General features: G+C 47.4%; 1 protein-coding gene across 7 annotated transcripts in view; it reads left to right on the forward strand.

The window, feature by feature from the left end:
- Window positions 1–27,390, forward strand: part of ZBTB20 (zinc finger and BTB domain containing 20) — a 713,029-nt gene that overhangs the window by 214,848 nt on the left and 470,791 nt on the right. For all 7 annotated transcript variants that reach the window (XM_072138925.1, XM_072138923.1, XM_072138926.1 and 4 more), the window contains one exon: window positions 26,293–26,339. The gene's annotated coding sequence lies outside the window, so the exon portion shown is untranslated. The remainder of the gene's footprint in view (window positions 1–26,292; window positions 26,340–27,390) is intronic.

Here is a 27,390-nt window from a genome sequence, read left to right on the forward strand (position 1 = left end):
TCTGAACTAGACTCTTCTCAGGCAAAATATGACTCTTCTTTGCTCATTGTCACATGGAGGTACATGGGTGAAATCTCACATTAAAGAGAGAATTCTAGGAGGGGCATTTCATCCCCTACCTGAGGGTCCGGGAGTTGAATGGGGTAAGATCTGATGACAGGTTCCCTTTTAGTTTGGGGTCATCAGTTGAGTTAGTATTGTCATCACTGGTGCAGAGGTCAGAGGGACTTGGCGATAGATTCCTGCCCCAATCATCTTCAGAGATCCTCAAAGATGGGGCATCACATGATGAGATGAGTTATTGGGGTCCCACTGTCCTGCTGTGCGGCTGGTAGTTCCCCCATCTCCAGAATGAACCCCGTGAGGGTCTCCGAGCCCATTACACATGATATTACTGGACCCCGGCTCCACAGACAGATCATGTAACATCTCCAGCTCCACTATCGGTCCTACTATTGTTAGCTTTTGTTTCCATCGTGAACATGTGCGGCTCTTCGGGGAGTTGTGTCCTGTAAGTAATTTCCCCCGGGATGAATGTTCCTCCATAGTCATTGATATTCACGTCACCAGATCCGCGTGGACCTCCGCAGTTGTGCGCGCTTCTCCTCGGTGTGGTTTTTGTACCCACCAGTGGATTAGAGACTCCCTCGCTGCCTTCTAAGTAATTATTCGGCATCTGTCATCTCCCTTGAAAAGTTCTACCTTGGACAATTTGCATATTTTATTAATTTGATATTGATATTTACCTCTGGCGCCACATATTTAACTCCCGTATGAGGACATTCTGCTTTATCAGGATGGTGGGTGCAGGTAGTATAAGGCTTTGCTGTATGCGCCCAGCGTATCCATAGTGTAGCTGGGAGGGTATTCACAGTATGGCGGTATTATGCCGTACAGAGGCATCTACAGTGCGGTATACGGTATTTACAGTCAGAGTCTGTGAAGGGCGGATGCCGCTGTATGTCGGGGCTACGGTATAGATGTGGGGATACTCATCATTGTCCCTATTTGCTCCATCTTCTGTTGGTATACAATGCTGCTCCGGAGGCCAGACATTATATACCGTATATATACAGGCGGTCCCCTACTTAAGGACACCTTACTTACAGACGACCCCTAGTTACAGACGGACTCCTCTGCCCCCTATGACCTCTGGTGACCTCTCTGGATGTTACTATAGTCCCAGACTGTAATGATGAGCTGTAAGGTGTCTGTAATGAAGCTTTATTGATAATCCTTGGTCCAATTACAGCAAAAAATTTGGAAACCCTAATTGTCAGTGGGGCAAAAAATTTTTTGGTCTGGAGTGACAATTGTAAAATATACAGTTTCGACTTACATACAAATTCAACTTAAGAACCTATGTGACCTATCTTGTACGTAACCCGGGGACCGCCTGTAATCAGATATCAGAATTAGTAACAATTGGATCTCATATTAAAGGAATTTCAGATTAAATTTCATCTGATATTCTCAGTTTGCTAGAGGACCACCCATGGGTGCTAAGCACCTATTCATTCTCATAGAGAGGGGACTCAGGCATGAACTGACCTCTATACTTTCTGTAAGACATAATAGATGCTCCTCAGATCCCAAACATCAGATTTTTCTGAAACCAAATGTATCCATTTATCTAAGGGACTCCTCCACTAGTGCAAGTGTAATGACAATGACAGATAACTTCTCAGTGACAATAGATGGTAAGGTCATTGAAGAGGACACCGGTTGTCTTAGTAGACAACCCCTTTAAGAAATTAAAAGTACATATTGCTCTGTGTCATATCCTAAGCCCGCCTTTCAAAAACTTTCACAACTTTCAAAAACTTTGAACATTTTCCAAAACTTCAATAACTTTTGAAACTTTATTAAACCCATAACATTGAAAGTCTCCGAGGACAAAGGACACATTTAATTTTATCCAATGCAGAAATTTTGTTTACAGAAAGGGATATGAAATCCTTAAAGGGAACCAGGTTTTACCCCGCTAAACTACTAGTCCCCTCAGGAGGTGGTTGAAGTGGCCTCTCTCTAGAATTCCAAAATGTCATCTGTTGATGACCCCAAAATTCAGGCGAATATGACTCCTCACCTCATTTTCATGTGAAATAAGTCGAGTTAAATGGTTGCTGGGGAAAGTCACTTCAGAAGCCCCAATTTTCTGATCTATAGCACCGAGAAAGGTGCTGCTGGTGTCATATTAAAGATAAGAATCTCTCAACGGGCTTTTGGTTCTGAGCTACAGAACTGGACGTAAGGGCTGTTAAAAAATATGCAGTAAGTGGATTTTTATCTGCAGGTTTGATTTATCACTATGTATTTAACTGCTTGTATCTCTGGTTCTGTAACTCTTGAAGATATAAACCTGATGTGATCGAAAGATGAGATTCTTATCTGTCATATGACACCAGCACCATGTTTGTAGGCGCTATATAGGGATTTTACCCCTGCAACCACTAATCTTGACCTGTCTCATGTGAAAATGAGCTGAGAAGAGTCATATTTGTCTGAATTTCTTATTGGAAAACAGAAGAGAATTCACATAAAAGAAGGAATTCTAGAAAGGACATTTCATACCCGACCTGAGGGGACGCACATTATAGTGGGGTAAAACCTGGGGTAAAAGATGATTCCCCTGTTCCTGAATATTCTGGAGGCAATGAGTTAGGATGTGAATTGATTTTAAGTGAATAATAGAACTTAAGAGACATTTATATGATCTTTATTTCCAATCAGTTGTATCCTATAAGTGTATAACACAGAGGCTCCCACCGTCCTCCATGATAACTGCAGGACTGACCCACTGGTGATAGCACGACACTGCGGAGGATCCGAGAACCATATCACAGAGAGACGCCCGCATCTGTCAGCTCTTTACATAAAATATTCATCTTAATGAGCCGGCAATTGGAACACCCTAAATGTAGCTTTGTTACAATGACTTTCCCAGTAAACATTACAATTTTGCAGCCATTCTATTAATTTTAGACAATTTGCTCTAAATGATACAGCGCACAGCTTGGTGGAGGCTAGAAAGCAATCAGTGCAGCTGCTGGTGGCCAAATACTCAGGGCCAGCTTCTATGTGACATAGTCCCGTGGTGCTGGTAGCCACATAGCCACATGCACAGCCTCTTATATATGTGACATAGTCCCGTGGTGCTGTAGCCACGTGCATAGCCTCTTATATATGTGACATAGTCCCGTGGTGCTGTAGCCACGTGCATAGCCTCTTATATATGTGACATAGTCCCGTGGTGCTGGTAGCCACATGCACAGCCTCTTATATATGTGACATAGTCCCGTGGTGCTGGTAGCCACATAGCCACATGCACAGCCTCTTATATATGTGACATAGTCCCGTGGTGCTGTAGCCACATAGCCACATGCACAGCCTCTTATATATGTGACATAGTCCCGTGGTGCTGTAGCCACGTGCATAGCCTCTTATATATGTGACATAGTCCCGTGGTGCTGGTAGCCACATAGCCACATGCACAGCCTCTTATATATGTGACATAGTCCCGTGGTGCTGTAGCCACGTGCATAGCCTCTTATATATGTGACATAGTCCCGTGGTGCTGTAGCCACATAGCCACGTGCATAGCCTCTTATATATGTGACATAGTCCCGTGGTGCTGGTAGCCACATAGCCACATGCACAGCCTCTTATATATGTGACATAGTCCCGTGGTGCTGTAGCCACGTGCATAGCCTCTTATATATGTGACATAGTCCCGTGGTGCTGTAGCCACGTGCATAGCCTCTTATATATGTGACATAGTCCCGTGGTGCTGGTAGCCACATGCACAGCCTCTTATATATGTGACATAGTCCCGTGGTGCTGGTAGCCACATAGCCACATGCACAGCCTCTTATATATGTGACATAGTCCCGTGGTGCTGTAGCCACATAGCCACATGCACAGCCTCTTATATATGTGACATAGTCCCGTGGTGCTGTAGCCACGTGCATAGCCTCTTATATATGTGACATAGTCCCGTGGTGCTGTAGCCACGTGCATAGCCTCTTATATATGTGACATAGTCCCGTGGTGCTGGTAGCCACATGCACAGCCTCTTATATATGTGACATAGTCCCGTGGTGCTGGTAGCCACATAGCCACATGCACAGCCTCTTATATATGTGACATAGTCCCGTGGTGCTGTAGCCACATAGCCACATGCACAGCCTCTTATATATGTGACATAGTCCCGTGGTGCTGGTAGCCACATAGCCACGTGCACAGCTTCTTATATATGTGACATAGTCCTGTGGTGCTGTAGCCACATAGCCACATGCAGAGCCTCTTATACATGTGACATGGTCCCGTGGTGCTGTAGCCACATAGCCACGTGCACAGCTTCTTATATATGTGACATAGTCCTGTGGTGCTGTAGCCACATAGCCACATGCAGAGCCTCTTATACATGTGACATAGTCCCGTGGTGCTGTAGCCACATAGCCACGTGCACAGCCTCTTATATATGTGACATAGTCCCGTGGTGCTGTAGCCACATAGCCACGTGCACAGCCTCTTATATATGTGACATAGTCCCGTGGTGCTGTAGCCACGTGCATAGCCTCTTATATATGTGACATAGTCCCGTGGTGCTGTAGCCACGTGCATAGCCTCTTATATATGTGACATAGTCCCGTGGTGCTGGTAGCCACATAGCCACATGCACAGCCTCTTATATATGTGACATAGTCCCGTGGTGCTGGTAGCCACATAGCCACATGCACAGCCTCTTATATATGTGACATAGTCCCGTGGTGCTGTAGCCACATAGCCACGTGCACAGCTTCTTATATATGTGACATAGTCCTGTGGTGCTGTAGCCACATAGCCACATGCAGAGCCTCTTATACATGTGACATAGTCCCGTGGTGCTGTAGCCACATAGCCACATGCACAGCCTCTTATACATGTGACATAGTCCCGTGGTGCTGTAGCCACATAGCCACATGCACAGCCTCTTATACATGTGACATAGTCCCGTGGTGCTATAGCCACGGGCTACAGCCCCCACCCAAATATGACTCTTCTCATCCCATTTCACATGTGATGCGTCATGTTTGGAGGCTGCAGGGGGCGTGTCATTTTAGATGCCCATATCTTCTGTTCTATAGCACCTAGAAACATGCTGCTGGTGTCATATTAAAGATACAGATCTTAACTTTCACGATTCTGAAGCTACCGAACTGGACATACAGGCGGCTAAATTTAGGTGGGAACTGGATCTGGATCTTTATATGCAGCTCAGATTTTCAAATATGTCTTTAGCTGCCTGGATCTCTGGTTCTGTAGCTCAAAGTCATGAGCCCGATCTGAAAGATGAGATGCCTTCCATCTAATTTGACACCAGCAAGGTTTTTTTTTTTTTCGGGTGTTGTAGAACAGAAGACTAGGGCTTCTCAAGTGACTCTCCCCTGCAACCACTAAACTTGACTCATCTCATTTGAAAATGAGGTGAGAAGAGTCATATTTGTCTGACCTTGAGGCAGTTTTTTTTATAGGTAAATGAGTGAGATTTCATAAAAAAAAGATGGAGGTTTCATACACCAGCTGGGAGTTTAGTGGGCATAAACCTTGTGACTGGTCTTCTTTCTAGGTGAAATCTGGTATCCATGTAGCAGAGCCGGGTATGTGGGAGGTTATGGAGATTGAACTATCCTGTATCCGGGGCTGAGGCGGCACTAGGGAATTGAACCATCCTGGCTCTCAGGTTGGGATGGTCCAGAAGGTTGGAACCATCAGGTATCCGAGTTTGGGCAGAAGGATGGACCATGACTCTGATCACTACCTCATAATGAAGCCTCGCGTCTTGTGTCTCCAGATCCCGTCTTCTTTCCCTTCTCTTCCTGACGCTCGGCTTTCATGTCCGCCACGTGTAACGATATAATGCGTCGTACAAATGGTTCTATTGATTCCTAAAGCAGGAGCAGATCTGGGATTTGTCTTTTATTGGGAAGAAAGTTCAGCCAAGTTGTTATCCGCTCTGATCGGTTCTTATATTTTACGATATGAACAGCTAAAATATTAAGTGAGTTTCTTATTAATATTTCATAGAAAGAAAAGGAGTTATAAAATAACCAGCACAACCCAAAATCCACCGGGCCCTGCCATTACTTCTCCAGAACCATCGCATTATAGGCCTGAGCGAGGGGAATGCACTGATCTCCTCCTCGGCTGCCTCCGCTTGTACTCCGCACCTTCCCTCTGATCTGTGACTCCTCACCACAAGACGCAGGAAAAGTCCTGACGGATTCCCGGACGGGGGAGTTGTGAGTCCCCAACCATAACGGATAATATACAGTATTGGGTTCTTATGTATGGAGAAGAGCCTCATGGGTGCAGGGGTGCACCAGCCATGTGGAGAGTTGAACCTCTTACCGCAGGTAGCGCCACCTGGATGAAGATGGGGGCAGCATCAGGGGAACAGTCACCCTCTACAAAACATGACCTGACCATTAAAAAATAAAGGGTTTCTTCCCACCCGATGTCAGCGCGGGTACAAGACGCTGCATTAGGAAGCCTCTTATTAAAAAAAAATAACCTGATATGTTAGGTTAGGTTAGTCAAGACAAGGCTAATCAACCTGAGCTGGATCACTCATACACAGCAGCTGGGGAATGGTGCAGCAATAGATTATACTGCCTTCAGGCACAAGACAGATTACATCATCCTCTCCTGCAGAGAATAACTCATGTGCTAGGAGAAGCGCTCAAACAAGCGCTTAGAAGTGACAGAGCTTCACTATAATAATGTTATATCTGTTTAATCGGCAAAACCACTCAGCGCAGGGATTAACCAAGTTATGATTCTGTATCAGTGCCTCTACAGCATTCTCAAGGTACGTTTGCTTCATACTGCATCACATCAAATGGTAGGTTTCCTTTAATGGCCCCATAGTCAATAGTCGGCTGTCCTATAAATGCCCCCAAGGTGCACTAGAAATCGATGCAACTTTGGAGGAACTTAACCTGTGCTTCATAGATTTCAGGGGGACTTGTATTACCCCATTCTGGGTTATTGGACCCTTCCCCTCACCTGTGTATATGATATAAATATCTAATTAATGTAATCTTTCCCCATGAAGTCTTGTTGTTTCCTGGTTTGTAGGATAAATGGGGGTCCCGGGTGTCAGGCCGGCACTGCTCATACTGTGATGGTAAATCTGTCCTGGCACTACCTGCCTTATATCCTACATAATGCAGATGTGATGGCACTGGCCTCCATGGCTTATGTAAGGGGCTCCACCTTTTCTCTATGAAGACCTCTATGTGGGGGGTCTTCAGGGCTTTGAGATCTGCAGAGGTCTCACTCTTATGTATTTCATATAATGATTATCATCCTGTATTAGTGTGATGTATTATTGTCGTTGATGGAAAAGATTTCCCCACAATGTAATATGCCGAGTGATAAAGCGGATTTTAAATTGCAGTAATGTTTACAGGCAGCCGCTCCCCTCTGACGTGAATCATCCAGCGCTCCCTACATAAAATAAGTCATTTTCTTATGAGGTGATATTTCTCCTTAAAGTAGATCTCCAGGCTCCCCCCTTATTGCTGCTTATTACCCTCAGTCTGTGCGCAGCAGTTACTTGATCATCTTTTTCTCATTGCCAGTTTAGTTCTTTGGTTTTTAATTATTCCATTTGTGGTGTAATATAAAATAGAGCTGCCTGCAACTATTCCCTACTGATCTTGTGTTAGAATGTATTGGTAGATCTAAATGGGCAGAATGGAAGTGTAAAGCATGGAGGATGGGGTGGGGCTGTTAGCTGTCTGGTTTTGTAGCCTGGAGTGCTTCCTACAACAGCAGCCTAACTGTGTAGTCTGGACCGCCCCCTATAACAGCAGCCTGACTGTGTAGTCTGGACTGCCCCCTATAACAGCAGCCTGACTGTGTAGTCTGGACCGCCCTCTATAACAGCAGCCTGACTGTGTAGTCTGGACCGCCCTCTATAACAGCAGCCTGACTGTGTAGTCTGGACCACCCCCTCTAACAGCAGCCTGACTGTGTAGTCTGGATCGCCCCCTATAACAGCAGCCTGACTGTGTAGTCTGGACCACCCCCTCTAACAGCAGCCTGACTGTGTAGTCTGGACCGCCCCCTATAACAGCATCCTGACTGTGTAGTCTGGACTGCCCCCTATAACAGCAGCCTGACTGTGTAGTCTGGATCGCCCCCTATAACAGCAGCCTGACTGTGTAGTCTGGACCACCCACTCTAACAGCAGCCTGACTGTGTAGTCTGGACTGCCCCCTATAACAGTAGCTTGGCAGTGTAGTCTGGACCGCCCCCTATAACAGCAGCCTGAGTGTGTAGTCTGGATCGCCCCCTATAACAGCAGCCTGACTGTGTAGTCTGGATCACCCCCTCTAACAGCAGCCTGACTGTGTAGTCTGGACCGCCCCCTATAACGGTAGCTTGGCTGTGTATTCTGGACTGTCCCCTATAACAGTAGCTTGGCTGTGCAGTCTGGACCGCCTCCTATAACAGCAGCCTGACTGTGTAGTCTGGACCGTCCCCTATAACAGTAGCTTGGCTGTGCAGTCTGGACCACCGCTATAACAGTAGCTTGGCTGTGTCGTCTAGACAACCCTCTATAACAGCATCCTGACTGTGTAGTCTGGACCGCCCCCTATAACGGTAGCTTGGCTGTGTATTCTGGACTGTCCCCTATAACAGTAGCTTGGCTGTGCAGTCTGGACCACCCCCTATAACAGTATTGGCTGTGTAGTCTGGACTGCCCCCTATAACAGTATTGGCTGTGTAGTCTGGACTGCCCCCTATAACAGTAGCTTGGCTGTGCAGTCTTGACCAACCCTATAACAGTAGCATGGCTGTGTAGTCTGGATCGCCCCTTATAACAGTAGCTTGGCTGTGCAGTCTTGACCAACCCTATAACAGTAGCTTGGCTGTGTAGTCTGGATCGCCCCTTATAACAGTAGCTTGGCTGTGTAGTCTGGACCTCCCCCTATAACAGTAGCATGGCTGTGTAGTCTGGATCTCCCCTTATAACAGTAGCTTGGCTGTGTAGTCTGGACCGCCCCCTATAACAGTAGCTTGGCTGTGTCATCTGAACCACCCCCTATAACAGTAGCTTGGATGTGTAGTCTGGACCGCCCTCTATAACAGCATCCTGACTGTGTAGTCTGGACTGCCCCTATAACAGTAGCTTGCCTGTGTAGTCTGGACTGCCCCCTATAACAGTAGCTTGGCTGTATAGTCTGGACCCCTCCCCCCCCCCTAAAACAGTAGCTTGGCTGTGTTGTCTGGACTGCCCCCTATAACAGTAGCTTGGCTGTGTGGTCTGGACCTCCCCCTATAATAATAGCTTGGCTGTGTAGTCTGGACCGCCCCCTATAACAGTAGCTTGGCTGTGTAGTCTTGACCGTCCCCTATAACAGTAGCTTGGCTGTGTAGTCTGGACCGCCCCCTATAACAGTAGCCTGACTGTGTAGTCTGGACTGCCCCCTATAACAATAGCTTGGCTGTGTAGTCTGGACCGCCCCCTATAACAGTAGCCTGACTGTGTAGTCTGGACCGCCCCCTATAACAGTAGCCTGACTGTGTAGTCTGGACCGCCCCCTATAACAGTAGCTTGTCTTTGTAGTCTGAACCACCCCACATTATTGCATTCTGAATGTCCTGTATGAAGTGCCCCCTATATTAGCATTTTATGGAGCCTGGCTTATAATACTACAGTCCAGGGTGTCGCCTGCGCTCCGCAATATAGAGAAGTGACGATCCATAACAAGCACATGTGATGAGATCTCGGCATTGTGTTACATACAATATATAGCAGTGTACACAGCACATGAGATGGCGCTCTGCACAGGTGCTATAATGTTTTCACAATAAAGTCTCCACAGAGAAGGCTGCATCCTGTCTGCGCCATATCAATGGTTCCCTGAATTATGTATTTATATGTAACATTCAGCGATCAAAACATCTCATTTAAAGCATATGTTCAGCTTTAACACAAGTTTACAGTTTATGTTAAGCATTAATCTACATAAAACTTGTCACTTTGTGAATAAATTAGGTTTTGTATCTGGTACTTACATCCTGTATTATACTCCAGAGCTGCACTCACTATTCTGCTGCTAGTGCAGTCACTGTGTACATACATGACATTACTTATCCTGTACTGATCCTGAGTTACATCCTGTATTATACCCCAGAGCTGCACTCACTATTCTGCTGCTGGTGCAGTCACTGTGTACATACATGACATTACTTATCCTGTACTGATCCTGAGTTACATCCTGTATTATACCCCAGAGCTGCACTCACTATTCTGCTGCTGGTGCAGTCACTGTGTACATACATGACATTACTTATCCTGTACTGCTCCTGAGTTACATCCTGTATTATACTCCAGAGCTGCACTCACTATTCTGCTGCTGGTGCAGTCACTGTGTACATACATGACATTACTTATCCTGTACTGATCCTGAGTTACATCCTGTATTATACTCCAGAGCTGCACTCACTATTCTGCTGCTGGTGCAGTCACTGTGTACATACATGACATTACTTATCCTGTACTGATCCTGAGTTACATCCTGTATTATACCCCAGAGCTGCACTCACTATTCTGCTGCTGGTGCAGCCACTGTGTACATACATAACATTACTTATCCTGTACTGATCCTGAGTTACATCCTGTATGAAGAATGACATGTGGAGATACTTTTCCTTGCTCCTGATGAAGAATAGGCTGTAGTCAGTGCTGGCAGCTGTGGGGTTGCAGGTTCTGCTGGTTGCATGAGACAATATGAAGGATAATGCTGCACATTCAGGGGTTGCAGTGCTCTATGTATATGGTGGAGTGTGACTGGATTACGATTATTTCTAGTAATTCAGTGATGTTGAGGGTTGTAGTGCTCTGTGTATAGAGTATAATATATATTATGGTAATATACAGTGGATGGGACATGATAGGAGTTTCAGTATTCAATGTTTAGCGTATAATAGGATTGTATTGTGGTCTTGTCCAGTGCTCACATTATGCTGGGAGTTGTAGTTCTCTATGTATAGTGTATGATAGAATTCTATAATGATCATCTATCATGGTTGCATTATATTGGGGGTTTGTGTAGACTCGTTTAATAATATCGTCTCAAGATTCAAAGTGCCCAAAAGGTCGGATTATGTTGGGAATTTTAGTGAATTTTAGATGCTGTAAAGTAGATTGTTACATATTGTATTATGCACTGGAGTGTTCACATTCTGCTGGGGGTTGTAGTTCTGTATATATAGAGCATAATAGGATTGTATTACGGTCTTGTCCAGTGCTCACATTATGCTGGGAGTTGTAGTTCTCTATTTATAGAGTACAGTCCTGGCCATAAGTCCTGAGAGTGACACAAATCTCCTCCTGTCACATGATGTGTCCCTCTGGTCTGTCAGATGTTTATCACATACAGAGATACAAGTGCAATCATATTACGGGGAACAGAAGCTTTTATTGTCAGGTGGGAGGAGTCAGTATCTGCAGGACCTCTCCTTCTTCTTCAGGACCTCTGCAATTCTCCCTGGCAGCTCTCACTCACCTCCTGCACCAGATCCTGACTGATCGCCGTCCATTCCTGCACAATCACTGCTGCATTCTGTCACAATGTGTTGGTTTTGTTTGTCCCCCGTCTCCTGATGATTGACCACAAGTTCTCAATGGGATAAGATCCGGGGAGTCTCCGGGCCATGGACCCAGAATCTCTGTGTTCTGTTCCCGGAGCCATGGACCCAGAATCTCTGTGTTCTGTTCCTGGGCCATGGACCCAGAATCTCTGTGTTCTGTTCCCGGAGCCATGGACCCAGAATCTCTGTGTTCTGTTCCCGGGCCATGGAGCCAGAATCTCTGTGTTCTGTCCCCGGAGCCATTTAGTTCTCCCCTTTATGGCCGGTGCTCCATCATGCGGGAGGAGGCTCTGCTCATCACCATCTGCTCCTGGAGGGTCGGGAGAAGCGGCTCCTGGAGGACATTCTGCTCCATTCTTTATTCATGGAGGTGTTTTTAGGCGATTCCCTTGGCTGAGAAGCCGCTCCCCCCCCCCCCCCCCCCACACATGAATGGCTGCAGGAGCTTTACAGGGGCAGGAGGCAGGACTGGGGGCATCGCTCACCTTGTCTGCTCCCAACAATCGGAAAGGGGATTCATCAGAGACAACGCCTTTCCCCCAGTCCTCAGCGTCCACTCCCTGCACCTCCTGCAGAATATCCGCCTTTCCCCCAGTCCTCAGCGTCCACTCCCTGCACCTCCTGCAGAATATCCGTCTGTCCCCCAGTCCTCAGCGTCCACTCCCTGCACCTCCTGCAGAATATCCGTCTGTCCCCCAGTCCTCAGCGTCCACTCCCTGCACCTCCTGCAGAATATCCGTCTGTCCCCCAGTCCTCAGCGTCCACTCCCTGCACCTCCTGCAGAATATCCGTCTGTCCCCCAGTCCTCAGCGTCCACTCCCTGCACCTCCTGCAGGATATCCGTCTGTCCCCCAGTCCTCAGCGTCCCCTCCCTGCACCTCCTGCAGAATATCCGTCTGTCCCCCAGTCCTCAGCGTCCACTCCCTGCACCTCCTGCAGAATATCCGTCTGTCCCCCAGTCCTCAGCGTCCACTCCCTGCACCTCCTGCAGAATATCCGTCTGTCCCCCAGTCCTCAGCGTCCACTCCCTGCACCTCCTGCAGAATATCCGTCTGTCCCTGATGGTTCCTGGAGAGAAGCGGCTTCTGTGCTGCCCTCCTGGACACCAGGCCTTGCTCCAGGAGTCTCCGCAGTGTCACAGTGCCTGCAGATGCCTCACACCTGCTGCTGCCATTCCTGAGCTCTGCGATGCTGGGAGCCCCATCCCCAAGCTGAGACACTTGTAAGAGACACTCCTGGCACTTGCTGCTCCTTCTTGGGCTCCTGGAGCCTTTTTGGTAACACTGGAGCCTCTCTCCTTGGATTCCTTGATGATGTGATAGATTGGTGACTGAGGTGACATCTTTCTCGCTGCGATACTCTTCCCTGTGGCCAGTTTTGTGCAGAGCAATGATGACTGCTCGTGTTTCTTTAGAGATAACCATGGGTAACAGAAGAGAAACAATGATGCCAAGCACCAGCCTCCTTGTAAAGTGTCCAGGGGTGTGATTGTTACTTACTCCTGACACATTGTCCCCCAGCCCTGTCCTCATCAGCCCCCGCACCTGTGTTACTGGAGACATCACTGACACCATGGCCGCTGCTCCTATTATACTGCCCAGTGGTGATTGTTACTTACACATGACACATTGTCCCCAGCCCTGTCCCCATCAGCCCCCGCACCTGTGTTACTGGGGACATCACTGACACCATGTTACCTGCTCCTATTATACTGCCCAGTGGTGATTGTTACTTACACATGACACATTGTCCCCAGCCCTGTCCCCATCAGCCCCCGCACCTGTGTTACTGGAGACATCACTGACACCATGTTACCTGCTCCTATTATACTGCCCAGTGGTGATTGTTACTTACACATGACACATTGTCCCCAGCCCTGTCCCCATCAGCCCCCGCACCTGTGTTACTGGGGACATCACTGACACCATGGCCGCTGCTCCGCCTAAGGCGCCTGCAATGAAGGGGAAATGTGTTTTGGGGGAAAAAGTTCATTTTCTAGGCAAATATTGACTTTGCATTTAATTGCTGTTAAGCTGATCCCTCTTTATAACATTCTGGAGAATATGCAAATTACCATTATAACACCTGATGCAGGAGACTTTGTAACAATTAACATTTGTATCATTCTCAGAACTTATGGCCATGGCTGTATAATAGGATTGTGTTACGCTCTTGTCCAGTGCATCCATTATGCTGGGAGTTGTAGTTCTCTGTGTATAGAGTATAATAGGATTGTGTTACGCTCTTGTCCAGTGTTCACATTATGCTGGGAGTTGTAGTTCTCTATGTATACAGTATAATAGGATTGTGTTACGCTCTTGTCCAGTGCATCCATTATGCTGGGAGTTGTAGTTCTCTGTGTATAGAGTATAATAGGATTGTGTTACGCTCTTGTCCAGTGCTCACATTATGCTGGGAGTTGTAGTTCTCTGTGTATAGAGTATAATAGGATTGTGTTACGCTCTTGTCCAGTGCTCACATTATGCTGGGAGTTGTAGTTCTCTGTGTATAGAGTATAATAGGATTGTGTTACGCTCTTGTCCAGTGCTCACATTATGCTGGGAGTTGTAGTTCTCTGTGTAGAGAGTATAATAGGATTGTGTTACGCTCTTGTCCAGTGCTCACATTATGCTGGGAGTTGTAGTTCTCTGTGTATAGAGTATAATAGGATTGTGTTACGCTCTTGTCCAGTGCATCCATTATGCTGGGAGTTGTAGTTCTCTGTGTATAGAGTATAATAGGATTGTGTTACGCTCTTGTCCAGTGCTCACATTATGCTGGGAGTTGTAGTTCTCTATGTATACAGTATAATAGGATTGTGTTACGCTCTTGTCCAGTGTTCACATTATGCTGGGAGTTGTAGTTCTCTATGTATAGAGTATAATAGGATTGTATTACGCTCTTGTCCAGTGCATCCATTATGCTGGGAGTTGTAGTTCTCTGTGTATAGAGTATAATAGGATTGTGTTACGCTCTTGTCCAGTGCATCCATTATGCTGGGAGTTGTAGTTCTCTGTGTATAGAGTATAATAGGATTGTGTTACGCTCTTGTCCAGTGCATCCATTATGCTGGGAGTTGTAGTTCTCTATGTATACAGTATAATAGGATTGTATTACGCTCTTGTCCAGTGCTCACATTATGCTGGGAGTTGTAGTTCTCTATGTATACAGTATAATAGGATTGTATTACGCTCTTGTCCAGTGCTCACATTATGCTGGGAGTTGTAGTTCTCTATGTATACAGTATAATAGGATTGTATTACGCTCTTGTCCAGTGCTCACATTATGCTGGGAGTTGTAGTTCTCTATGTATACAGTATAATAGGATTGTATTACGCTCTTGTCCAGTGTTCACATTATGCTGGGAGTTGTAGTTCTCTATGTATACAGTATAATAGGATTGTATTACGCTCTTGTCCAGTGCTCACATTATGCTGGGAGTTGTAGTTCTCTATGTATACAGTATAATAGGATTGTATTACGCTCTTGTCCAGTGTTCACATTATGCTGGGAGTTGTAGTTCTCTATGTATACAGTATAATAGGATTGTGTTACGCTCTTGTCCAGTGTTCACATTATGCTGGGAGTTGTAGTTCTCTATGTATACAGTATAATAGGATTGTGTTACGCTCTTGTCCAGTGTTCACATTATGCTGGGAGTTGTAGTTCTCTATGTATAGAGTATAATAGGATTGTATTACGCTCTTGTCCAGTGCATCCATTATGCTGGGAGTTGTAGTTCTCTGTGTGTAGAGTATGATAGGATTGTATTACGCTCTTGTCCAGTGTTCACATTATGCTGGGAGTTGTAGTTCTCTGTGTATACAGTATAATAGGATTGTGTTACGCTCTTGTCCAGTGTTCACATTATGCTGGGAGTTGTAGTTCTCTATGTATACAGTATAATAGGATTGTGTTACGCTCTTGTCCAGTGCTCACATTATGCTGGGAGTTGTAGTTCTCTGTGTATACAGTATAATAGGATTGTGTTACGCTCTTGTCCAGTGCATCCATTATGCTGGGAGTTGTAGTTCTCTATGTATACAGTATAATAGGATTGTGTTACGCTCTTGTCCAGTGCTCACATTATGCTGGGAGTTGTAGTTCTCTATGTATAGAGTATAATAGGATTGTATTACGCTCTTGTCCAGTGTTCACATTATGCTGGGAGTTGTAGTTCTCTATGTATACAGTATAATAGGATTGTGTTACGCTCTTGTCCAGTGCATCCATTATGCTGGGAGTTGTAGTTCTCTATGTATACAGTATAATAGGATTGTGTTACGCTCTTGTCCAGTGCTCACATTATGCTGGGAGTTGTAGTTCTCTATGTATACAGTATAATAGGATTGTGTTACGCTCTTGTCCAGTGCTCACATTATGCTGGGAGTTGTAGTTCTCTATGTATACAGTATAATAGGATTGTGTTACGCTCTTGTCCAGTGTTCACATTATGCTGGGAGTTGTAGTTCTCTATGTATAGAGTATAATAGGATTGTGTTACGCTCTTGTCCAGTGTTCACATTATGCTGGGAGTTGTAGTTCTCTATGTATAGAGTATAATAGGATTGTGTTACGCTCTTGTCCAGTGTTCACATTACGCTGGAGGCTGCAGTTTTCTTTGTATAGAGCACAATATAAAGTGGTTGATTAGAGATCTACAAGTAATAATGGACATTTTCTGGTCTTTTTTTTAAATTTTTTCTATACAGTCTCTCTCAGACCCTACAATAAAGCCCCGAGTCCGAGTTTCCTGAGAGAAGGAGCGGAGACTTTTGTGCAGTAGTTTTGGGGCTGGTGGCGGCCGATGAATGGTCTGAGCGCTGTTCCTGGCCCGTTGGAGCCTTTGTTCTGTCTCGGAGACATAGAATGGGTTGTTAAGTGTCCCCTGTCCTGGCGGAGCTGAGCCCCACTCATTGTACAGTAATAATGTGACAGGAGCACTCGGGGCGCTGCATATAGTGTAATATAAATATTCCATGCACCGTCTGTGTCACTTTACAGCTCTAATTGAAAAGTGGGAGATTGATGTTGGAGATTTGCTCTTGTTCTGGGGCAGGTTAGCTGGAATCTCGCCTGCAGGGCTGTAGGGTTTCTATTGTCTCGCGCCTTTTATTCCCCAGACCTGCTTTTCACATTTTTTTTGTGTGCGGCAATACCCAGAAACTTGGCACAAAGTTGACAGCCGAGATGAATAATCATGAGTGCGGACAAACGGACACAGGCGGACGGAGCGGCATGGATTCTGAGAGGCTTTTCAAACTTATTCTTCCCCTAAAATCACTTTGTAATTCATGTATGCTGACATCATGCGCACAACTCCACAGAAAGTAATTAGACAACCCCTGCCGCTCTCCTCCGCTCATGAAGCCTGTGGTTTGTGTTATTAAAGAAAAAAAAAAATCTTGGCTCTTTACAAGAATATTTTTTTTTTTACCCCAAGTTCAGGATCTAAGATTTTTTATTATTATTATTATTATTATTATTGTGATGATTTTATTTTTCCCAGTGTAATATGGTGCATGTTTTGTGGTGGACCTCTGTACCCACCGGGCCGGTCCTACTGAGGCCCAAACATAACGACAGCAAAATATAAAAAGTACTGAAGCGAAGGGGAAATTACAAGTGGCAAAATTACTATGAAGAAGCATCTCTCATTATATGGAACCTGTCAGCAGCTGTGGCCATACAGACTGCAGCCAGTGTTATGTACTGTCCCTGGAGAGATGTGTAATCAGACCTCACACTGCTGTATTCTGTGCTCTCTGCAGCCAGTGTTATATAGTGTCCCTGGAGAGATGTGTAATCAGACCTCACACTGCTGTGCTCTGTGCTCTCTGCAGCCAGTGTTATGTATTGTCCCTGGAGAGATGTGTAATCAGACCTCACACTGCTGTGCTCTGTGCTCTCTGCAGCCAGTGTTATGTACTGTCCCTGGAGAGATGTGTAATCAGACCTCACACTGCTGTATTCTGTGCTCTCTGCAGCCAGTGTTATGTATTGTCCCTGGAGAGATGTGTAATCAGACCTTACACTGCTGTGCTCTGTGCTCTCTGAAGCCAGTGTTATGTATTATCCCTGGAGAGATGTGTAATCATACCTCACACTGCTGTGCTCTGTGCTCTCTGCAGCCAGTGTTAGGTATTGTCCCTGTAGAGATGTGTAATCAGACCTCACACTGCTGTGCTCTGTGCTCTCTGTAGCCAGTGTTATGTATTGTCCCTGGAGAGATGTGTAATCAGACCTCACACTGCTGTGCTCTGTGCTCTCTGCTGCCAGTGTTATGTACTGTCCCTGGAGAGATGTGTAATCAGACCTCACACTGCTGTATTCTGTGCTCTCTGCAGCCAGTGTTATGTATTGTCCCTGGGGAGATGTGTAATCATACCTCACACTGCTGTGCTCTGTGCTCTCTGCAGCCAGTGTTAGGTATTGTCCCTGTAGAGATGTGTAATCAGACCTCACACTGCTGTGCTCTGTGCTCTCTGCAGCCAGTGTTATGTACTGTCCCTGGAGAGATGTGTAATCAGACCTCACACTGCTGTGCTCTGTGCTCTCTGCAGTCAGTGTTATGTATTGTCCCTGGAGAGATGTGTAATCAGACCTCACACTGCTGTGCTCTGTGCTCTCTGCAGCCAGTGTTATGTATTATCCCTGGAGAGATGTGTAATCAGACCTCACACTGCTGTGCTCTGTGCTCTCTGCAGCCAGTGTTATGTATTGTCCCTGGAGAGATGTGTAATCAGACCTCACACTGCTGTGCTCTGTGCTCTCTGCAGCCAGTGTTATGTATTGTCCCAGGAGAGATGTGTAACCAGACCTTTGTGTATGTTGTTAGTAGCAGCAGGACTATGAAATATGGATTTATATTCCAGGATTGTAGCTTCACCAGGTGTCCTTGTTCTCACACTGCTGTGCTCTTAGCTCTCTGCATTGAGCCCCTTACTGAAGCAGGGTGGCGGGGATTTTGAACAGCAGTGTCAGGACAACTTCCCCATCAGTTTTTAGTTTGTACGGAGTAACCTGGAGATAAAGATTAATGGGAGACTTAGTTGAGAGCGTCAGGAGATTGGAAGACGATTGGAGCTAAAACTTAACAAAAACATTAAAAAAAACAACAAAACCCTCATTTCCATTAACTGTCAGACAGAACCGGCTGCTAATGGACTGAGCCAAGTAATAGGGGGGTGTAAAGTGCCCGGCTCCTCCTCCAGCGCCCCCATATTATAGTGACTGCAACATTCTCCGCTAATAGACAAAGCTTCTAGAACTTCTCTATCCAGCCCTGTCTGTATCCCTGTGTCCCCCAGCGAGGAGGAGCACCCCAATCCCCTGACACGACCCCCTGGAGCCCCAGCTACCTGTTACATTTCCTTGTGGAGAGGGATGAATTGTGTCTGTGCATTGTGTTCTCAGACTTTGGGGTCTCCCTCATGGCGGGGGTCCGGGGTGCTAAGTCTTCCTAATAGCTCTGAGCACCAGTTCTATTTATAGGCTGATCACCTCCCCCCCTCTTGTCTGTATGAGGATCCCCTATAGATTTACCCCCTCTTGTCTGTATGAGGATCCCATATAGATTTACCCCCTCTTGTCTGTATGAGGATCCCCTATAGATTTACCCCTCTTGTCTGTATGAGGATCCCCTATAGATTTACCCCTCTTGTCTGTATGAGGATCCCCTATAGATTTACCCCCTCTTGTCTGTATGAGGATCCCCTATAGATTTACCCCTCTTGTCTGTATGAGGATCCCCTATAGATTTACCCCTCTTGTCTGTATGAGGATCCCCTATAGATTTACCCCTCTTGTCTGTATGAGGATCCCCTATAGATTTACCCCCTCTTGTCTGTATGAGGATCCCCTATAGATTTACCCCTCTTGTCTGTATGAGGATCCCCTATAGATTTACCCCTCTTGTCTGTATGAGGATCCCCTATAGATTTACCCCTCTTGTCTGTATGAGGATCCCCTATAGATTTACCCCTCTTGTCTGTATGAGGATCCCCTATAGATTTACCCCCTCTTGTCTGTATGAGGATCCCCTATAGATTTACCCCTCTTGTCTGTATGAGGATCCCCTATAGATTTACCCCTCTTGTCTGTATGAGGATCCCCTATAGATTTACCCCTCTTGTCTGCATGAGGATCCCCTATAGATTTACCCCGTCCATGAGGATCCCCTATAGATTTACCCCGTCCATGAGGATCCCCTATAGATTTACCCTGTCCATAAGGATCCCCTATAGATTTACCCCGCCCATGAGGATCCCCTATAGATTTACCCCGTCCATGAGGATCCCCTATAGATTTACCGCAATCTTATCCTTTTAAAAATACAGATTTTTTTCCTCTTTTTTTTTACAGTTTCCTCTTTTTTTCCCTTTTCCTTTTCCCACATCTGCCGTCACTTTCTCCTCCTCGGAGTTTTTGCATAATTGTTGCGTTAGCGCGGCCCTTAAAAAACCAAAGTGATAAAACATGCAGTAACAGAAGCATTAATTTGTCAAATCATTTATGTCAGGGAGAAAAAAAAAAATTGGAATGAAAGTGAATAACCTTTATTGGCTAATTGAGCGGATTTCAGCCGCCGACCGGAGTCTACGAGGCGAAGATGTGACGAGGATCTCACGTGGAATGCGCTGACGTATCCGAGACCACAAACTAAACTAGAGGTGACCCGGCGCTGTCCCAAAACATAGTCCAGAATCCTAAGGCAAAAACTAGTCATCACTCCAAGGGGTGGAATAAAAGGAGCTGCTATTCATCCGGCGCAGCTACATTTCAATTCTTCCATTTAACCCCTTAACGCCGGAGCCACTTTTCACCTTCCCATTTTTTCAGATCTGCCCTGTGTGACTATAAATGGTTATAACTTCGGAACGCTTTAACATATCCAAGTGATTTTAAAATTGTTTTCTCGTGACACTTTGTACTTCATGTTGTAGTTGAAAAATTTGGGTGGTCTGTTTTGCATTTATTTATGAGAACATCAGATATTTGGTGAAAATTTGGAAAAATTCTCGATTTTCGAAATTCAAAATGTTCTTCTTTTTCCACGCATTGTCATAACCGCAAAAATACTTAATAACTAACATTCACCGAATGTCTACTTTATGTCTCCGTGGTTTTTTATGCATACTCTTATATTTGTAGGATGTTTTGGGGCTTTGAACGTTGGGTGCGATTTTTCACATTTTCATAAAAAACGCAAAATCCTGCTATTCAGGGACCTGCTCAGGTTTGAAGTCACTTTGAGAGGCCTAAATAGAAGTAAAATCCCATAAATTACCCCATTATAGAAACTACAGCCCTCAACGTACATGAAACAACTTTTATGAAGTTTGTTAACCCTTGAATTTTTTTACAGGGGATAAAACAAAATCGGATGCAATTTTGAAAGTACATTTTTTTTTGCTAAATTAATGTGTTTTTCAAAAAATGTGAAAATTCTCAGTGGATAAAATACCAAAACGCTCCACAAAGTTTGATCCCCAATCCCTCCCGCGTATAACAATACCCCATATGTGGTGGTGACTGCTGTATGGGCACACGCCAGGGCATTGAGGGGGAGCTGCGCCATTCAGAGCAGATTGTGCATTGTCACTTTTTATTGGCTATACAATCTTTATTTTTTAGGCAATGTGGACATATAAAGGCTTATTTTTTGCGACTTGAGATGCACTTTACAAATACTTCATTTTATTTGGTCATTAGCTTATTGATGAGGTTTTATTAACTATTTAATGTATGGAGGAAAAGAAAATTGTCAATTTTTGTTTCCTTTCTTTCTGTATTATTTGGGGGTCGTACATCGTTCACTAAAAATTCTATATTATCTTTATTCTACAGATCACTACGATTACGGTGATACCTCATTTATATAGTTTTTCATTTATTTTTACAATTTTACTGGAAAAAAACGAATATAGAGGAAATCTCATTTGTTTTTGCATCGCCATCTTTTCGGAGACGTAACTTTAATATTTTTTGGTTGACAGAGCTTGTTATGGCTTATTTTTTACGTGTTGAGTTGTCCTTTCAATTGATACCATTTTGGCGCACATAACTTTTTTTGATCACTTTTTAGAACATTTTTGTGAAGAGATTTTATGAAAAATGTACATTTTTGGCGAGTTTTTCGTGTTTTGTTTTTACGCGTTCACTGGGCGGGTCCAATAATGTTTCTGAGTTATTGTACGGATTGTTACGGACACGGCGATACCAAATATGTGGGGTTTTTTGGTGATTTTGTGTTTTTTTTACTTTATTACATGCTTATAGGGAATATTTGTGTTTAGGGGACTTTAACTTTATTTAATTAATTCTTTTTATTTAAAAAAAATGTTTTTATTTAATGTTTTTAATTGTTTTTATTCACTTTTACAGGTTAGCTTGAACAAGCGATCCACTGACCGCTTGTTCAAGCTCTTCTTCACAGTACACAGTGTAATACAGATGCTGCGCATGCTCAGTGCGTTACAGCCGGGTCCTGCCAGAAGGCAGGGACCCGGCACCAGGAAGCAGATTGTGCAGCCCCGGGCACTGGCAGTCCCGGGGCTGTGATCGGAGCAGTGGACCCCCCCCCCCCCAGTAAGCGCCGCGCGGGGGGGTCCGATTTTTGTGAAATGCCCCAAACATGCTGCATTTTGCGGGAACGCACCTCCCGCGATGCAGTACTTTTATGTCAAATGTCGGGAAGGGGTTAAAGGAAATCTCCCATCAGAATCCATCCTGATAAACCAAGGACATTACTCATAGATCCAGGACCGGGACTGTGGGATCTTCTTATATTTCTTATTAATGGCCTCTTTCCTTCTAAAATCAACTTTTAAAATTATGCTAATGGACACAGACTGTTATGGGGAGATACATTGGGGATGTGGCCCCTAGTGATGTGTAATTGGTTAGGGTAAAGGAGGGAGATGGCCGGGCGAGGACTGATAGTACTGTGCTGGATTATCAGAAGATTTACTACCCTCCTCCCTATTCCCATCCTGTGTTGCCTCCTGTGTCTGTATGAATGCGGGGGGCTGCACTCCCCTATAGTGAATGACAAGTCTGGGGGAGATGGCGGAGCGCCCCCTGCTGTCTGTACGCGCTGCCCTCGCCGGGCACATGCTGTGTTGCCTCCTGTGTCTGTATGAATGCGGGGGGCTGCACTCCCCTATAGTGAATGACAAGTCTGGGGGAGATGGCGGAGCGCCCCCTGCTGTCTGTACGCGCTGCCCTCGCCGGGCACATCCTGTGTTGCCTCCTGTGTCTGTATGAATGCGGGGGGCTGCACTCCCCTATAGTGAATGACAAGTCTGGGGGAGATGGCGGAGCGCCCCCTGCTGTCTGTACGCGCTGCACTCGCCGGGCACATGCTGTGTTGCCTCCTGTGTCTGTATGAATGCGGGGGGCTGCACTCCCCTATAGTGAATGACAAGTCTGGGGGAGATGGCGGAGCGCCCCCTGCTGTCTGTACGCGCTGCCCTCGCCGGGCACATGCTGTGTTGCCTCCTGTGTCTGTATGAATGCGGGGGGCTGCACTCCCCTATAGTGAATGACAAGTCTGGGGGAGATGGCGGAGCGCCCCCTGCTGTCTGTACGCGCTGCCCTCGCCGGGCACATCCTGTGTTGCCTCCTGTGTCTGTATGAATGCGGGGGGCTGCACTCCCCTATAGTGAATGACAAGTCTGGGGGAGATGGCGGAGCGCCCCCTGCTGTCTGTACGCGCTGCCCTCGCCGGGCACATGCTGTGTTACCTCCTGTGTCTGTATGAATGCGGGGGGCTGCACTCCCCTATAGTGAATGACAAGTCTGGGGGAGATGGCGGAGCACCCCCTGCTGTCTGTACACGCTGCACTCGCCGGGCACATGCTGTGTTGCCTCCTGTGTCTGTATGAATGCGGGGGGCTGCACTCCCCTATAGTGAATGACAAGTCTGGGGGAGATGGCGGAGCGCCCCCTGCTGTCTGTACGCGCTGCCCTCGCCGGGCACATGCTGTGTTGCCTCCTGTGTCTGTATGAATGCGGGGGGCTGCACTCCCCTATAGTGAATGACAAGTCTGGGGGAGATGGCGGAGCGCCCCCTGCTGTCTGTACGCGCTGCCCTCGCCGGGCACATGCTGTGTTGCCTCCTGTGTCTGTATGAATGCGGGGGGCTGCACTCCCCTATAGTGAATGACAAGTCTGGGGGAGATGGCGGAGCGCCCCCTGCTGTCTGTACGCGCTGCCCTCGCCGGGCACATCCTGTGTTGCCTCCTGTGTCTGTATGAATGCGGGGGGCTGCACTCCCCTATAGTGAATGACAAGTCTGGGGGAGATGGCGGAGCGCCCCCTGCTGTCTGTACGTGCTGCCCTCGCCGGGCACATCCTGTGTTACCTCCTGTGTCTGTATGAATGCGGGGGGCTGCACTCCCCTATAGTGAATGACAAGTCTGGGGGAGATGGCGGAGCGCCCCCTGCTGTCTGTACGCGCTGCCCTCGCCGGGCACATGCTGTGTTGCCTCCTGTGTCTGTATGAATGCGGGGGGCTGCACTCCCCTATAGTGAATGACAAGTCTGGGGGAGATGGCGGAGCGCCCCCTGCTGTCTGTACACGCTGCCCTCGCCGGGCACATCCTGTGTTGCCTCCTGTGTCTGTATGAATGCGGGGGGCTGCACTCCCCTATAGTGAATGACAAGTCTGGGGGAGATGGCGGAGCGCCCCCTGCTGTCTGTACGCGCTGCCCTCGCCGGGCACATCCTGTGTTGCCTCCTGTGTCTGTATGAATGCGGGGGGCTGCACTCCCCTATAGTGAATGACAAGTCTGGGGGAGATGGCGGAGCGCCCCCTGCTGTCTGTACACGCTGCCCTCGCCGGGCACATCCTGTGTTACCTCCTGTGTCTGTATGAATGCGGGGGGCTGCACTCCCCTATAGTGAATGACAAGTCTGGGGGAGATGGCGGAGCGCCCCCTGCTGTCTGTACGCGCTGCCCTCGCCGGGCACATGCTGTGTTGCCTCCTGTGTCTGTATGAATGCGGGGGGCTGCACTCCCCTATAGTGAATGACAAGTCTGGGGGAGATGGCGGAGCGCCCCCTGCTGTCTGTACGCGCTGCCCTCGCCGGGCACATGCTGTGTTGCCTCCTGTGTCTGTATGAATGCGGGGGGCTGCACTCCCCTATAGTGAATGACAAGTCTGGGGGAGATGGCGGAGCGCCCCCTGCTGTCTGTACGCGCTGCCCTCGCCGGGCACATGCTGTGTTGCCTCCTGTGTCTGTATGAATGCGGGGGGCTGCACTCCCCTATAGTGAATGACAAGTCTGGGGGAGATGGCGGAGCGCCCCCTGCTGTCTGTACGCGCTGCCCTCGCCGGGCACATGCTGTGTTGCCTCCTGTGTCTGTATGAATGCGGGGGGCTGCACTCCCCTATAGTGAATGACAAGTCTGGGGGAGATGGCGGAGCGCCCCCTGCTGTCTGTACGCGCTGCCCTCGCCGGGCACATGCTGTGTTGCCTCCTGTGTCTGTATGAATGCGGGGGGCTGCACTCCCCTATAGTGAATGACAAGTCTGGGGGAGATGGCGGAGCGCCCCCTGCTGTCTGTACACGCTGCCCTCGCCGGGCACATCCTGTGTTGCCTCCTGTGTCTGTATGAATGCGGGGGGCTGCACTCCCCTATAGTGAATGACAAGTCTGGGGGAGATGGCGGAGCGCCCCCTGCTGTCTGTACGTGCTGCCCTCGCCGGGCACATCCTGTGTTACCTCCTGTGTCTGTATGAATGCGGGGGGCTGCACTCCCCTATAGTGAATGACAAGTCTGGGGTAGATGGCGGAGCGCCCCCTGCTGTCTGTACGCGCTGTCCTCGCCGGGCACATGCTGTGTTGCCTCCTGTGTCTGTATGAATGCGGGGGGCTGCACTCCCCTATAGTGAATGACAAGTCTGGGGGAGATGGCGGAGCGCCCCCTGCTGTCTGTACGTGCTGCCCTCGCCGGGCACATCCTGTGTTACCTCCTGTGTCTGTATGAATGCGGGGGGCTGCACTCCCCTATAGTGAATGACAAGTCTGGGGGAGATGGCGGAGCGCCCCCTGCTGTCTGTACGCGCTGCCCTCGCCGGGCACATCCTGTGTTGCCTCCTGTGTCTGTATGAATGCGGGGGGCTGCACTCCCCTATAGTGAATGACAAGTCTGGGGGAGATGGCGGAGCGCCCCCTGCTGTCTGTACGCGCTGCCCTCGCCGGGCACATGCTGTGTTACCTCCTGTGTCTGTATGAATGCGGGGGGCTGCACTCCCCTATAGTGAATGACAAGTCTGGGGGAGATGGCGGAGCGCCCCCTGCTGTCTGTACGCGCTGCCCTCGCCGGGCACATCCTGTGTTGCCTCCTGTGTCTGTATGAATGCGGGGGGCTGCACTCCCCTATAGTGAATGACAAGTCTGGGGGAGATGGCGGAGCGCCCCCTGCTGTCTGTACGCGCTGCCCTCGCCGGGCACATGCTGTGTTGACATCACCTGTTCTGCGCTTTTGTTTGGACTGTGGCTGCCAGCTGAATATATGTTGATATGTATACATAAGACTGTGTTCCCACACCCAAATCCATATCTAGTCATTGTGGAAAGTCAGCCTGTCCCCGCACAGACACTAATGTCCTTCTCCTCTCTTCTCTATAGCTAGAAACCTCTGCAGCGGCTGCAGCAGACCCTCAGCACATCACCCGGTAAGTCATGGACACTTATTAGTTACTATGTATCTTATTTATGGTTTTGTTTATTACATTTTTTGAAATTTTATACAAAATGACAACTTCTTGTGTATAAGGCAGCCGCTGCGGCTGATCCCTACACAGTTACCATCCCATGAGACCCCTGAGCCGGGTCATTATGTACCAGAGGAGGCAATGGAAATGTCAGCATATTGTGATATCACAGCTTGTAGGTACCCTGCTGTCACTCCAGCTAAGATGCATAGTCTGGAGGTTGTCTGAACTCCGCCCACTGTCACATCATAATCAGAGGGGTGTGGCTGTAACTCCACCCCCAATAGCTTCATCCAATAGAAATGCCATGAGACCTGCAACATTTCCATATCACCATGAAAGCGCGTCACTTCTATTCATTTCTTTCTACCTATCTATGATATAGGGCAGTGATGGCGAACCTTTTGGAGACAGAGTGCCCAAACTACAACCAAAACCCACTTGTATGTCGCAAAGTGCCATCATGACAATTTAAGCAGTAACTTACTGATCCCTGCTGTATCACAGGGTTCACCAATACAATAGAAAGATGGGGAAATTTGGATTGTAGCTTCCCTCCAGGGTGCCCTGAAGAGGAAGAATCAGGAGACCCAGAGCAGGAGCTCCAATGACAATCCATCTCTATCCGCACCGTCTCGCTCCTCCTGTTGTCCTGGCAGCCAAGGATGTTGCTTTACAATAGTGCTGAGCAAGGCAAGTCCTCGACTGTCTTGGACTACAGGAGAAAGCCTTGAGTCATATCTGGCAAACTATGTGCTGGGGTGAAGGCCTGGGTGCCCACAGAAAGGGGTTTTGAGTGCCACCTCTGGCACCCGTGCCATAGGTTCGCCACCGCTGATATAGGTGCTCGCCTTGTAGGGCCGGGCTTTAGGATTGAGAAAGGCTCACTATTTGGAGCATGGAATACATTTCATCTATCTATCTATCTATATCTATCTATCTATCTATCTCCTATCTATCTATCTATCTATATCTATCTATCTATTTATCTCCTATCTATCTATCTATCTAT

The sequence above is a fragment of the Engystomops pustulosus genome, chromosome 2 (genome assembly GCF_040894005.1).
Source record: "Engystomops pustulosus chromosome 2, aEngPut4.maternal, whole genome shotgun sequence".
Classification (NCBI taxonomy): domain Eukaryota; kingdom Metazoa; phylum Chordata; class Amphibia; order Anura; family Leptodactylidae; genus Engystomops; species Engystomops pustulosus.